The sequence below is a fragment of the Marmota marmota genome, unplaced genomic scaffold (genome assembly GCF_001458135.2).
Source record: "Marmota marmota marmota unplaced genomic scaffold, marMar, whole genome shotgun sequence".
NCBI classification, from domain to species: Eukaryota; Metazoa; Chordata; class Mammalia; order Rodentia; family Sciuridae; genus Marmota; species Marmota marmota.
In genome coordinates, this window is record NW_026000222.1 from 16002897 (window position 1) to 16016453 (window position 13557).

The window sequence follows — 13557 nt, forward strand, 5'->3', positions numbered from 1 at the left end:
AGATGTGTATAAGAGACAGATATATATATATATATATGTAATAATGTAATAAATATCCACAATTGAGGGGAGGGGAGGGGAAGGGGGAAAAGGAAGGACAGCAGAATAAACTAGACATTATTATTGCTGTGGGTATATACGTGACTGCATAACCAATGTGATTCTGCAACCTGTACACTCAGAAAAATGAGAAATTATACCTCATCTGATTCAAATGTATGATATGTCAAGATCATTGTACTGTCATGTGTAACTAATTAAAACAAATAAAAAAAAGAATGGGGAAAAATAAATAAATTATCCACAATAGAAAAAATTTTAAATGCAGGGATAAGCAAACAGAAGAAAAATAAAAATGAAAGTCACCTGTTATTTCAGAGATAACCACAATTGACATTTTGAGGGCTGGGGACGTGGCTTAGTTGTAGAGCATTTATGAGGCCCTGAGTTTGATTCCCAGAACTGGGGGGCAGGGGGAATGACATTTTGAGCTGTATTCAACCTTTTTTTTTTTTTTTGAGGGGCAGCGTGCTGGGATTGAACTCAGACCCTGGTGGGAAGTAGGCAAGCACTCTACCACTGAGCTATACCTCCAACCCCTATATCCAATCTTGTTTTTTCAGACAAAACTATAATTACATTTTAGTTATTGGCATAGATAACACATGCACCTGGTACAAAGTTTGGAAAGAGCAAAACAGTAAGTGTTGTGCAGGTCTGTTCATTCAATTGCCAAAATGAAGAAGTCTATGCCTAGGGCAGCAGAGGATCTGCATTAGCAGTGTTTCTTTGACCTGAGGCTGTTAAGTATGAACTGGTAGGATTCCAGTAAAATTGAGCATTCACAAATCCTACACCCCAGGGCTTTCATTTAATCAGAGAAAACACCAGACACAGAGATAGCAGGAATTCTGTACAAGAATGTTTATAAATGCTTTACTTGTAAGAGCAAAAATCTGGAGAAACCCAAGGTCCATTGATAGGAGAATGGATAACAAACAAAACCCTCCAGCGAGTTCATACAGAGGATTAAAATAGAGCAATCCAAAAAAAGTGAATCTACTGTAGCTATACACACAGCATGAATGAATCTGAGTAATATCATGTTGAATGGGACATTCCAAACTGTACTTTTTTCCCTTCTTTCTTAGTGCTGGGGATTGACCCCTGACCTCATGCATGCTAAGCATGTGCTCTACTACTGAGCTGCATCCTCATCTCTATTACTTTTTTTTTTTTTTTTTAATAAAAGGTTAGGAACAACTAAAAGTAAACCGTGGTATATTTAAACCATATGTATTTACATGTTAAGCTATATAAAAGAAGCAAGGGAAGGAAAAACACAATCATTCAAAGATTGGTTAGTTTTAGGGGGATACAGGGAAGGATTTCATAGGTAGATGTAAGATGTCATTATTTTGGGCTGGGATTGTGGGTCAGTGGTAGACCGCTCACCTAGCACGGGCGAGACCTGGGTTCGATTCTCAGCACCACATAAAAATAAAGGTATTGTGTTGTGTCCATCTACACCTAAAAAAAATAAATAAATATATATTTTTTTAAAAAAGATGTCATTATTTTTATTGTTTGAGTTTGATGGAGAGGTAAAAATGAGCACAGAATTAAAAGAGTTAAAAATAGCTAGGTCCGTGTGATGGTGGGTGTTTATAATCCCAGATGTTTGAGAGACTGAAGCAGGGTGTTAAGGTTTGGATGTGAGGTGTCCCCCAAAAGCTCACATGTGAGACAGCGCAAGAAGGTTCAGAGGAGAAATGGGTTGTAAGAGTCTTAACCTAATCAATTAATTCCCTGACAGGATTAACTAAATGGTGACTTAAGTGGCAGGGTGTGGCTGGAGGAGGTAGGGCTTGGGGGACGAAGCTTTGGGATATATATATGTATCTGGCAGAAGGAGTCTCTTTCTCTGCTTCCAGATCACCATGCTGTGAGCCACCCTCTCCCACCATGATGTTCTGTCTCACCTCAAGCCCCAAGGACTGGAGCCAACCTTCTATGAACTAAGACTTCTGAAACCGTGAGCCCTCAAATAAACCCTTTCTCTTCTACAATTGTGTTGGTCGGGTCCTTTAGTCACAGCAGTGAAAAAGCTGACTAAAAAACATGGGGATCCCAAGTTTGAGGACTGCCTTAGCAACTTAGTGAGGCTCTGTCTCAAAAAATAAACAGTGATAGAGTGCTTACCTGGAGTGTTTAAAAAGAAATCCATAAAGTATAGCTTTTCAAACAGAGGAAAAGTAGCCCTTAATAATCCTATATAGCTCAGTTGGTAGAGTGCTTGCCTTGCATGCACAAGGCCCTGGGTTCGATCCCTAGCACCAAAAAAACCAAAAAATTGCTATTGGGAGTCACACATGGTGGTGCATGCCTATAATTCCAGTGACTTGGTGGCTGAGACAGAAGGATCGAAAGTTCAAAGCCAGCCTCAGCAATTTAGCGAGGCACTTAGCAACTCAGAGAGACCCTGTCTTTAAATAAAATACAAAAAAGCGCTGAGGATTTAGCTCAGTTGTTAAGCGCCCCTGGGTTCAATCACTGGTATCAGAAAAAAAAAATGCTATTGAGGAGCTGGGGTTGTAGCTCGGTGGTAGAGCGCTTGCCTCGCAAGTGTCAGGCACTGGGCTTGATCCTCAGCACCACATAAATAAATAAATAAATAAATAAATAAATAAATAAATAAATAAATAAATGTAAAAAGAAAAAAATATATATATATATTCTTTTATTAAAACGATTTAAAACAGTGTTACCGGGGGCCAGGCTCCCACCCCTGAGGTGGAGGATCTCCATTTCAAAGCCAGACTCAGCAATTTTGTGAGGCCCTAAGCAACTCAGCAAGACCCTGTCTCTAAATAAAATATAAAAAAGGGTTGTGGCTCAGTGGTTAAGCTTCTTTGGGTTCAGTCCCTGATACCAAAGGCAGGCAAAATGCTATTGGGGGACTTGGTAGACTGCCCCTGAGCTAAATACCCAATACCACAAAAAATTAATTGATTGATTGATTAATTAATTCCTTTTTATCCTTTTTTTTTTTTTTTTTGTGATGCTGGGGATTGAACCCATGGCTTTGTGCATGCAAGGCAAGTGCTCCACCAACTGAGCTCCACCAGTTATCCCCAGCCCACTAATTCCTTTTTTGATTAATTAATTAATTAATTTTAATTAGGTACATATGATAGCAGAATGCATTTTGATTCATGTGCACAATTGCAGCACCACTTTTCATTTCTCTGGTTGTTCAGGATGTAGTGTCACACTGTATGTGCAGTCATACATGTTCCTAGGGTAATGATGTCCATGTCCATCTCATTCCACCATCTTTCCTGCCCCCACTTCCCTTCCCCACTCCTCTCTCCCCTTTGCCCCATCAAAGATCCTCCATTTTTCCCATGCCCCCCTCCCCACATTATGGATTAACATCCACTTATCAGACAGAACATTCAGCCTTTGGTTTCTTGGGATTGGCTTACTTCTCTTAGCGTGATATTCTCCAACTCCATCTAATTAATTCCTTTTTTATTTATGTATTTATTTATTTATTTTTTTAAAGGAGAGAGAGAGAGAGAGAGAGAGAGAGAGTGAGAGAGAGAGAGAATTTTTTTAATATTTTTTTTTTTTTTAGTTTTCGGCAGACACAACATCTTTCTTTGTATGTGGTGCTGAGGATCGAACTCAGTGCTTCACACGTGCTAGGCAAGCGCTCTGCCACTGAGCTACATCACCAGCCCCCAATTAATTCCTTTTTGATGGATCTTTATTTTCCCCCTAGTCTTAAGGAATTCCTTCATATATACAGATTTGGGAATTATTTGGAGAGGTCTTTAGTATACATTTCTCCAATTGGTGTTAGTGGGTCAAAGATGAGAGGCCTGTTTCAGAGTTTTGAGCCTTCTATTGTGCTCATCAGCAAGGACAGAGGTGGCCCTCTCTGAGAGCTCTGGCATTTGGCCTGATCCTGTTAAGTCCTTTGTCTCTAAAGCAGCCTCAGAGGTTATTCACTCAGCAAAGCAATGCTAACCATTCCCAGGACCTCCCCATGGAGCGGCAGGAAATGGGCATCTTCTCAGGCAGATAAGAACAAACAGTCTTTATTAAAATGTTATTCACCAAGAGCGCTTTATTAGTACAGACCTCAGCTTTGCTTTTGAGTAATTTCCTGCAGACTGGCATGAGACTATGTCTCCTGGGGGAAAATGACCAGGAGTCCACGGATGGACCAGGGCTATTGGGGTGTGGTGGGGGGCATTGGCTCTAATTCCCTTCACCCAGTGATACAGTTCAGATTGTGCAGGTGAGGGCTAGACTCCAGTCCTTTTTCCTCCACTTCCCGGCTGTGTGGTCAAGTTTAAACTGCTCTGGCTTCAGTTTACCCTTCCATCAAATATGGCTAATATCACCCTCCTCAAGGATTGTCCTGATGCTTAAATGAGTCAGGACACGTTGAGTGCTCAAAATGTACCTGGCATCCTGAGAATTCTCCATACCCATCATTATTGCTAAGTGCTTTCCTAGGACTAGATCCATAGCTCCTGCCACCAAGAGGCTATTCTTAAACTGGTCCTGGCTGGGAGATGAATAGTTAAAGAGGCAAGCATACCATGTGGCATGATTACTACCTTAATGAAGGTGCTAGGGACACTTTCTTGAAGAGATTACGAGTCCACAAGACTTCCTGGAAGAAGTGACATGGTGGCCAGAACTGAGTTATTTGTAGATTGGAGTAAAGTAGCTTTGGGAGACCAGACTTTACCTCCACCCTCCCTATTTTTTGCTGTGCTGGGGATTGAACTGGAGCCTCATATATGGCAGGGAAGCACTCTACCACGGAGCAACATCTCCAGTCCTGTTAACTGCCTTTACTGGAAATATGACTATGAGATCTGAGAAAGTTTTCAGTGCCAGACTTTAATTCTCAGCACCTGTGTGGGTCCCAGGTACCATGCTTGATGGGGTGAGAGTGGGTGCTAAAATTACCTTAAGACTAATGGGGGAGATGTACATAAAATACACAAGAAGCAGGCCCTGATGAGACCTGCAGAATATCCAGGAGCAACTAACTCTGGCAGACCCAGGACTGAGGAAGCCATTGCACAGGAAATGTACAAGAAGCAATTTAGCTGTGGGGAGCAACAGGGTGGGAAGGAAACACACCCAGCTGGGGAACCACATGGGCAAAAGCCAGGCAAAAGCAAAGCCTGTATTCCAGACAGGGAGAATGTCCAGTGGGGCCTGTACCTGGGAGAGGGGCTGGTGGCCGGGACGGAAGGTGCTTGAGTCAACTAGGGCTCAAATTAGAAGTGCTTCAGATGACTGGTTGTTTGGACTTTATCTAGTAGGTCATGGAAATGGAACAGAAGTGTTTGAGAAAAGAAGGGTTCCAATGAGATCTGTGTCTCAGAGGTCACTCTGGCACAGATGGGGAGGAGTCCTTGAGGAGGATCTTTGGATAGGACTCCTGTGGGGGCAGGAGCATAGATCAAGGCTCCTGCATTCATCTTGATGAGGAATCTGGGGTCTGGCCTGGCCCAGGGGAGGTGTGCATGGAGCTAAGGGGTAGAGAGTTTGCAGCAGACCAGAAACAAACCTTGGTATTATTCCCTACTGCCTCATGAGTCAAGATGTCTAATATTACTAGAAAAATAAACCTGTTCCTGACATCAGCACTGGGAGCAAGAGTAACTTGATATGCTGGTTGGTTAGGGTTAGCTTCTTTTGCCCCTGCCCCCTTTTTTGAAGGTCAACTGAATTATTAGAGGGAGGTGAAAAGAGGGACATATATAAAAGTGAAATCACTTAGTTTTATTGTTTTTCCTTAGCAGAAAAAATACGTGAAATAAATCGACATCTAAAAATGTTTTTTCAAGCCAGGTGTGGTGATGCTTACCTGTAATCTCAGTAGTTTGGGAGACTGAAGCAAGAGGTCACAAGTTCAAAGCCAGTCTCAGCAATTTATGGAGGCCCTTAAGCAACTTAGCGAGACGATGTCTCAAAATAAAATATAAAAACAGGTTTGGGGATGGGCTCAGTGTGTGTATCTGTGTGTGTGTCTCTGTGTGTGTGTATACACACACACACACACACACACAAATGTTTTTCAAGTTGGGCATAGTGGTGAATGCCTATAATCCCAAATATGTGAAGGTTGAGGCTAGAAGATTTTAAGTTCCAGGCCAGCCTGGGAAATTTAATGAAATGAAATTTATAAAAATGGGAGACGCTAGGGATGTTGTTCAGTGGTAAGAGTGCACTGGGTTCAACCCCCAGTACCACAAAGAAAAGAAAAAGTTTGCCAAGGATGATAAAGTGTTATGGACCAAAAGCAGTCTTGACTTCCTTTCCATACAGTCTGAGGGAGGGAGGGACAGGAGGGACCTGAGGGAGATCATGGGGGCAGGAAGAGAAGTGGGTCAAGCTGTTCATGGAGAACGGAGGTGGCTGGGAGGGAGACTGTGGCCCAGAGCAAAGGGGGCTGCTTAGAGGCTGGGGTTGTGGCTCAGTGGTAGAGCGCTTGCCTAGCATGTGTGAGGCACTGGGTTCGATTCTCAGCACCACATATAAATAAATAAAATAAAGGTTCATCAACAACTAAAAAAAATATATATATTTAAAAGGTGGAGTTACTGCTTAAAAATCTTGGAGCCCGTTCAGTGGTGCAGACCTGGAATCCCAGCTACTTGAGAGGCTGGGGAAGAAGTCTCACAAATTCAAGCCAGTCTCAGCAACTTAATGAGATCATGTCTCAAAATTAAAAATAGAAAGGACTGGAGATGGGTCATCCTGCGTTTAATCCTTAGTACCACAAAAGATTAAAAAAAGAGGACTTTGGAACTGGGCAGTTTCAGGTTCAAATCTTAGCTAAGTAGCTGAGTCCCTGTACCCTTCTTAGCCTCAGTTTCCTTGTCTGTCAGAGGGGGTCATAAGGTCCTTTCCATGCAGTTCAGTTAAGTTATTGGATCTGCACCTTAGAAAGATCAGGTGACTCTAGCAACCTGATTGGAGTTGATAAAAGAAAGTGTCCTGCAGACCACCTGGCGCTGAGAAAGCTCTTCAACCAAGGGGGCTGTTATGCTCATCACTATTATTGTTACCATGATTATAATTCTAGAGATGATTATTTCAGTTTGAAATTCTGATTGGCACTTGTCATAGCTCGACAGCTGGTCTCTGGACTCACTGAAAGCTTTCTGGGCTCCTTACTTCCTGGGATTGTGTAGGTAGAGAGTAGCCCTTGGCGCTTGGGCAATGGATGGGCCTAGTTGCCCTGGCCTGCTTCCTCCATCTCCAAGCTTTGTCCCTGTGGGGCCTGAGCCGGGAGAAGACACCAGGCAACTTTGTTCCCCCTATTCCAATATCTGACCTCACAGATATTGGAATACATACCTGACATACCATGGTCCCTGCTGCTCTCTTCATTGGTCTGTGCCTGTGGTCAGGCCTCGCCTCAGCTTTTACTTCTCTCCCTGGGAAGCCAACCCCAGAGGGAGAAGGGGTGTGTGAAATAAGGATGTGGGTTCCCTGGAACCATACTTCTCCTTCACTCTTCCTGTTCCTTCCTCTGGGGCTGGTGGCAACTTCCCTCTCATATCTAGTGTGAAACTTAAAAAAGTCTGGGGGAAGCTGGCACCCGCGTGCCCCTTCCTTCCAGAGTGCCCTGGCTGGTGTGCAGCGCAGTCCTCTGACACCTGGCACCTGCAGAGAACCTTGCTGCATCCCAACGCCTCTGCTTACACATCCCTCAGAAACCTCAAAATGTTCAAAATCAAACTCATCATTACCCATCTCTAACCTGCTCCTCTTTCTACCTTTCAGTAATGGCACTGTCATTGTCAGCCCAGCTGCCCAGGCCAGAAACCTGAATTCCTTGTCCTTAACTCTTTCTTCTCATCCACTGCCATATTGGTCAGCCACAGAATCCTCCCAGACATCCTCCACCATCACCCCACTGGGTTGACTGCAATGGCTTCTGTGCTGCTTAATTCCCTCCCCATCCCACTCCAGTATTCCTCCCTCTTGCCCTGCTCTGTGTGCTAGGATGCTGACCACTGAGGATAGTACTCTCGTTGGCACCTTCTTGTGGCTTTTTTTTTTTTTTTTGGTACCCAGGACTGAACTCAGGGGCACTCAACCACTGAGCCACATCCTCAGCCCTATTTTGTATTTTATTTAGAGACAGGGTCTCACTGAGTTGCTTAGCGCCTCACCATTGCTTAGCGCCTCACCATTGCTGAGGCTGGCTTTGAACTCCTGTCTCAACTTCCTGAGCCTCTGGGATTACAGGCGTGCGCCACCACACTGAACTGCATTCTAGCTTTTGGTTGGTCAAATTGAGCGACTGAACCCAGATGAGATGGGGTGGGAAAGAGGTGAAGTTGAAGCATCTCTCCCTGCTCCATCCTGACCAGGCTGTTTGGCAGTGACTGCTTTCTACCACTTGTGGCCACAACCCCTACCCCATGGACACCCTCCCATGGCTTCAACTCTCAAAGGTCTGAAAGACGGTCTCCTCCCTTTGTCCCACTCGGGTGCAGGAAGGCAGTGGTCTCCGTTGCTAGCTTGAGGATGCCTTGCCATCCCAGAAGGTCACTTTTGACAAATTGTTCTCAACCAGTGATGATTTTGTCCTCCTCCCTGGGGGGCATTTGGTACTGTCTGGAGACATCTTGGGTCGTGACCAAGTTGGGATGCTAGTGGCATCTAGTGAGCAGAGGCCAGAGATGTTGCCAAGCATCCTAGAGCCTCACAACTGAGAATCAGCCGTCCCAGAGGCAAGAGGACTTAGACTGAGAAACTCAGCCCTGCTGGACACACTGTAAACAGTAGTCCCTTAGTGCTCCCCAGGTGGACTTGAGCTTGCCTGTGTCTTGCCAGCTCTCCCACTGATACATCTGGTCTCCATAACTTTCTCTCTCTCCGCAGAAGCCAGAGGGCTCTGCCTTCCTCCCTCTTTCCCTCTTTCCTACCTTTCCTTTTTCAAATATAACTTTGGGATGGGTGAGGCATTTATTTGGTTCACAAATATTAGAATATAGAAAAGTATCAAAGTGTCTCTCCCTACCCAGCCTGCCACTCAAAAACCCAGGGCTCCACACATGATAGGCAAGTGCTGTGCCACTGAGCTACCTCCTCAGTCTTTTATCACCAGCTGGCCGGGCTGGCCATATGAACTGGGTTCAAGGGGGCTGGCTGTATCAATATCTACTTCGAAGGCCTAACTTTTTGCCATGAAGCTCCACCTACTAAAGGTTCCATCATCTCCCAGTGGTACCCTGTGCCAAGCCTTCAAAACATAGGCTTTGATGGATATTCAAGATCCAAACTATATGTTATGGTTTGCATATGAAGTGTCCCTCCCTCCAAAGCTCCTGTCAATGCAGGAATATTCAGAGGTGAAATGATTTGATCATGAGAGCTATAACCTAATCAGGTCATCCTAGTTTGAATGGACTGATTAGGAGGTCACTTTAGGCAGGTGGGTCACTGGGGGCAGGCCGTGGAAGGGTACAAGTTCCCCACCCTTTCCTCCTGACCCCATCCTGAGCTGAGCAGCGTTTTTTCTGCCATGTCCTGTCCCCATGATGTGGCCTCACCTTGGGCCCAGACAATGGTGATAGCCATCTACGGACTGAAATCTCTGAAACTGTGCCTCCTTTAAGTTGTTCTTGTCACATATCGTGGTCATAGCAATGCAAAAGCTAACCAAAGCACTGTAATAATTGAGTTCCCCAGGAACCAGATCCTGATACAGGAGCCAGTTGGGGCACTTGTATTTATTTGCTATAGCTGCCTTGTGGCTCTTAGTTTTCTCATCTGTACAACAGGTTGGTGGCAAAGGGAGCATGAGGCTCTCTGAGACCTTTTCTTTTACATTCTAAAATTCTAATAAGCCATTCTTTCCTGGCTCCTTTCTCTCAGTGCCTTATCCAGCTCCTTCAAGGCCAACTCAGAGGTTCTTCCTCTGTCAAGCAACTTCCCAGATTTCTCTATCCCCTGAAATCTCCTCCCACTCTTTCTCCAACTATAAGCAAGTTTGAACACTCAGGTTAGCACTTAATTATTCTCTTATTTTATGGATATAAATAATCTCTTTCAAAAGAAAATTAACTTTTTTTTTTTTTTTTTTTTAAGAACTATAAGACAAAACATATGGCCCAGGGTCCAATCCCCAGCTCAGGGGAAGAAAAAAAAAAGTCTCGTAAGTGCAAGGTGCAATAAGGAACTCTCCTCAATACAAGCAGGATGGAAGGAAGACTGAAAAGGGACAATTTCTGTGAGATTTAGAGGCATTCAATATTTTAATATCTTGCTCATGTATCACGTAAGATTGTCTCACATCCCACTGCCCCCACAAAGCCTGAGACACAATGGCTTGGTCAGGACAGAATCAGTGCCTGCTCCCACCTCTGCCACTCTAGCCTCCATTTGCCCCTCTGTAAAGTGGAATAATCATGGCTGTGACAATTTCTGCTGTTCTAATGAAACAAGATAACTTATGTGGTGTCCCTGGATTCTTTCAGCTTTGTAGCTTACCATCTGGGTACAAGCTTGGGTGACTTGGTTTCCTTTTTTCTTTTCTTGCGGGTGCTGAGGATTGAAGTTAGGGCCTCACACTTGGTAGGTGGGCCCACCACTGAGTCACACCTCTAGCCTGGGGCCTTGGATTTCACATCTCTTCTTCTTTGGAAGTTTGTAAGAGACCTTTTTTTGGGGGGGAGGGTGGGTACCAGGGATTGAACTCAGGGGCATTCAACCACTGAGCTACATCCCCGGCCCTATTTTGTGCTTCATTTAGAGACAGAGTCTCATGAGTTGTTTAGGACCTTGCTTTTTGCTGAGGCTGACTTTGAACTGGCGATCCTTCGCCTCAGCCTCCTGAGCCGCTGGGATTACAGGCATTTGCTACTGCACCCGGCTTGCAAGAAACCTTTATTCAGCAAATATTTATTGAGTATCTCCTTTGTGCCAGGTACCATTCTATGGATTGGGGAAACAGCAGTGGAAAAAAAAAAAAAAAAGTCTATGCCCTCATAGAGCTTATGTTCAGAGAGGGGAAGAAGGCACACAAGACAGATAGATAAAATAGAGTGCAGTAGCCAGGTGTGGTGACACACTCCTGCCTGTAATTCCAGCAACTCAGGAGGCTGAGGCAGAAGGATCACAAGTTCAAGGTTATACTCTGTCTCAAAATAAAATTTTTAAAAAGGGTTGGGAATATAGCTTAGAGGTAGAGTGCTTGCCTAATATGCACAAGGCCCTGAGTTCAATCCCTAGTACTGAAAAAGAAAACAACAACAACAAAAAAACCAAGTACAATATGGTGAATTAATGCTATGGAAAAAATAAGGTATGGTGGTGGCCATAGGGTTGCACATTTCAAAGGGTTACCCAGTTGAGCATGGTGGCATGCACCTGTAGTACTAGCTACTTAGGAGGCTGAGCAGGAGGATCACGTGAGCCCAGGACTTCAAGGCCAGCTTGGGCAATGTAAGAAGACCCTGCCTTAAAAAAAAAAAAAAGTTTGGGGGTAAATCCAGGGATGGCATCTCTGATAAGTTGGTATTTGCATGATGTCTGAAGGAAGGATGGGAGCCAACAGGTGTCTGGAGGAATGGCATACCAGGTGGAGGGCAAATATAAAGGCTCTGAGGAAATCTGGTTTTGATTTAAAGTGAAACCTTAGCATATAGTCTGGTACATGGTATTAATTCATGACACTCAAAGAATAATTAACTTTGCAATCAGTTAGCATTGGTTTCCCAGAGTGCCTTGGTCTTCAGTTCCTCTGGGGTGACACACTGAGGCCTTCCCTGCCCTGCCCTATCAGCCACCAGCCCTGGCTTCCTGGAAGGCGATGGGGACAGAAATGGTTGGAACTGAGCCCCACATTCCTGACCCCACCCATCTCTGCTCAGATTCCTCTTGGGCTGCCACACCCTGAGGCTCACCAGGCAGAGGGTACAGGAATGCTGGGGCAGCAGAGGGGACGGCAGCTCCCGAACTCTCTCTAACTTGAAGAGGGCCTAAGAACCAGCAGCAGGAACAATAACAGCAGCTGGCACTTATGGACTCCAAAAAAAGTGCACACTTCAGGCATGGCACTGAACACTGGATGTTCTTTTAACATCCCTTTTTTTGGGTCTCCTTGGAAGAGGTTAGCCTGAGTCACCCCCAGATATGCCACCTCAAGGACTGCATCTAACCAGGGCTCTGCCCCCTCAGATTAGTTAGTGGTCCTCTCAGGCAGGGTCCCCATTCAACAGTGGGGGAGAGAGAGAGAGAGAGAGAGAGAGAGAGAGAGAGAGAGAAATCTTGCTGCTCCTGCCTGCCAGCTCTGCAGCTGCCCACAGGCCCAGACAGGCCCCAAACTCCCTTTTAGTGACCGAGGATGGCTCAGAGGAAGAATCAGGTTTTGCCAGCTCCGGGTGGAGCTGAGTCAGGTCTTTTCCCAGGCTCTGTGGGACTGGGCCATGTCCTGAACTCAGCTTTCATCCAGCTGAGGCATGGAAGCTGAGGCTCAGGATAGGGCACCAGGGCCCTTACCTCTCTAACCTCCTACCATATTCTTTTTGTTTTTATTTACTTATTTTCTTATGGTCCTGGGGACTAAACCCAGAGTCTCAGGCGTATCAGGCAAACACTAAAACACATCCATAGCACTTTTAATTTTAAATTTTGAGACTCAAATTGACCAGGCTGGCCTTGATCTTTCAATCCTCCTGCCTTAGCTTCCAAGTATCAGGGATTACAGGGGTGTGCCACTGCATCCAGCTACTTTCTGGCCCTTTCCCACTGTGTTCCAGACACACTGGCCTCCTTGCTAAACCCTGAGAAGCACACCTCTGGGCCTTTGCATTTGCTGTTCCTCCTAATGTGATCATGCTTGCCCCCTTGATCAAATGCCATCTTCTCAATAAGGCCTTCCCTGGCTACTGGGGACATGATCCCTTACCCCAGCCTCTTCTTCCCTATGCCCATCTCAGTTCTACTTTCTTCCTTGGCCTCATCTTTTACCACATGTATGTTTTATTAATTTGTCTTTATTAATGGTCTGTCTCCCATTGAGAATTCCCTTAAGTAGTGCAGGAAGGGCCTGTGCTCTGAGCTATAGAGGGCTCTGCTGTGGTCCTTTTGCCCCTCTCTACAAAGCTAAGGAGTTGTGACTACTAGAACCTGCCCCCACCCCCTACCTTCTAGATCATTCCCTGCCCAAATGGCCCCAGGTCTTCCCCAGGCCTTTCCTGAGCAAACAGTCAGCGTAGCTCACATGTGTACTCCTAGGCCCAAATGGTGGTCAATGGAAGCTGTTTTGGGTGACCGGTGACAGAACTAGCATGGGCTGGGGTGTACACACACACACACACACACATGCACAAAGAACCTCAAAGCACAGGGTGGGAAGAGGAGGGAGCGGCCATGTTTCCTGAGATTGGGGCTGATTCTCCTCACACAGCCACATTCCTCCCCAGTCCCCTGTGTCCCAGGGTCCAGATACAAACCTGGCTTCCTCGTCACTGTGAAGAAAAGCTCCCCCAGAAAAGAACT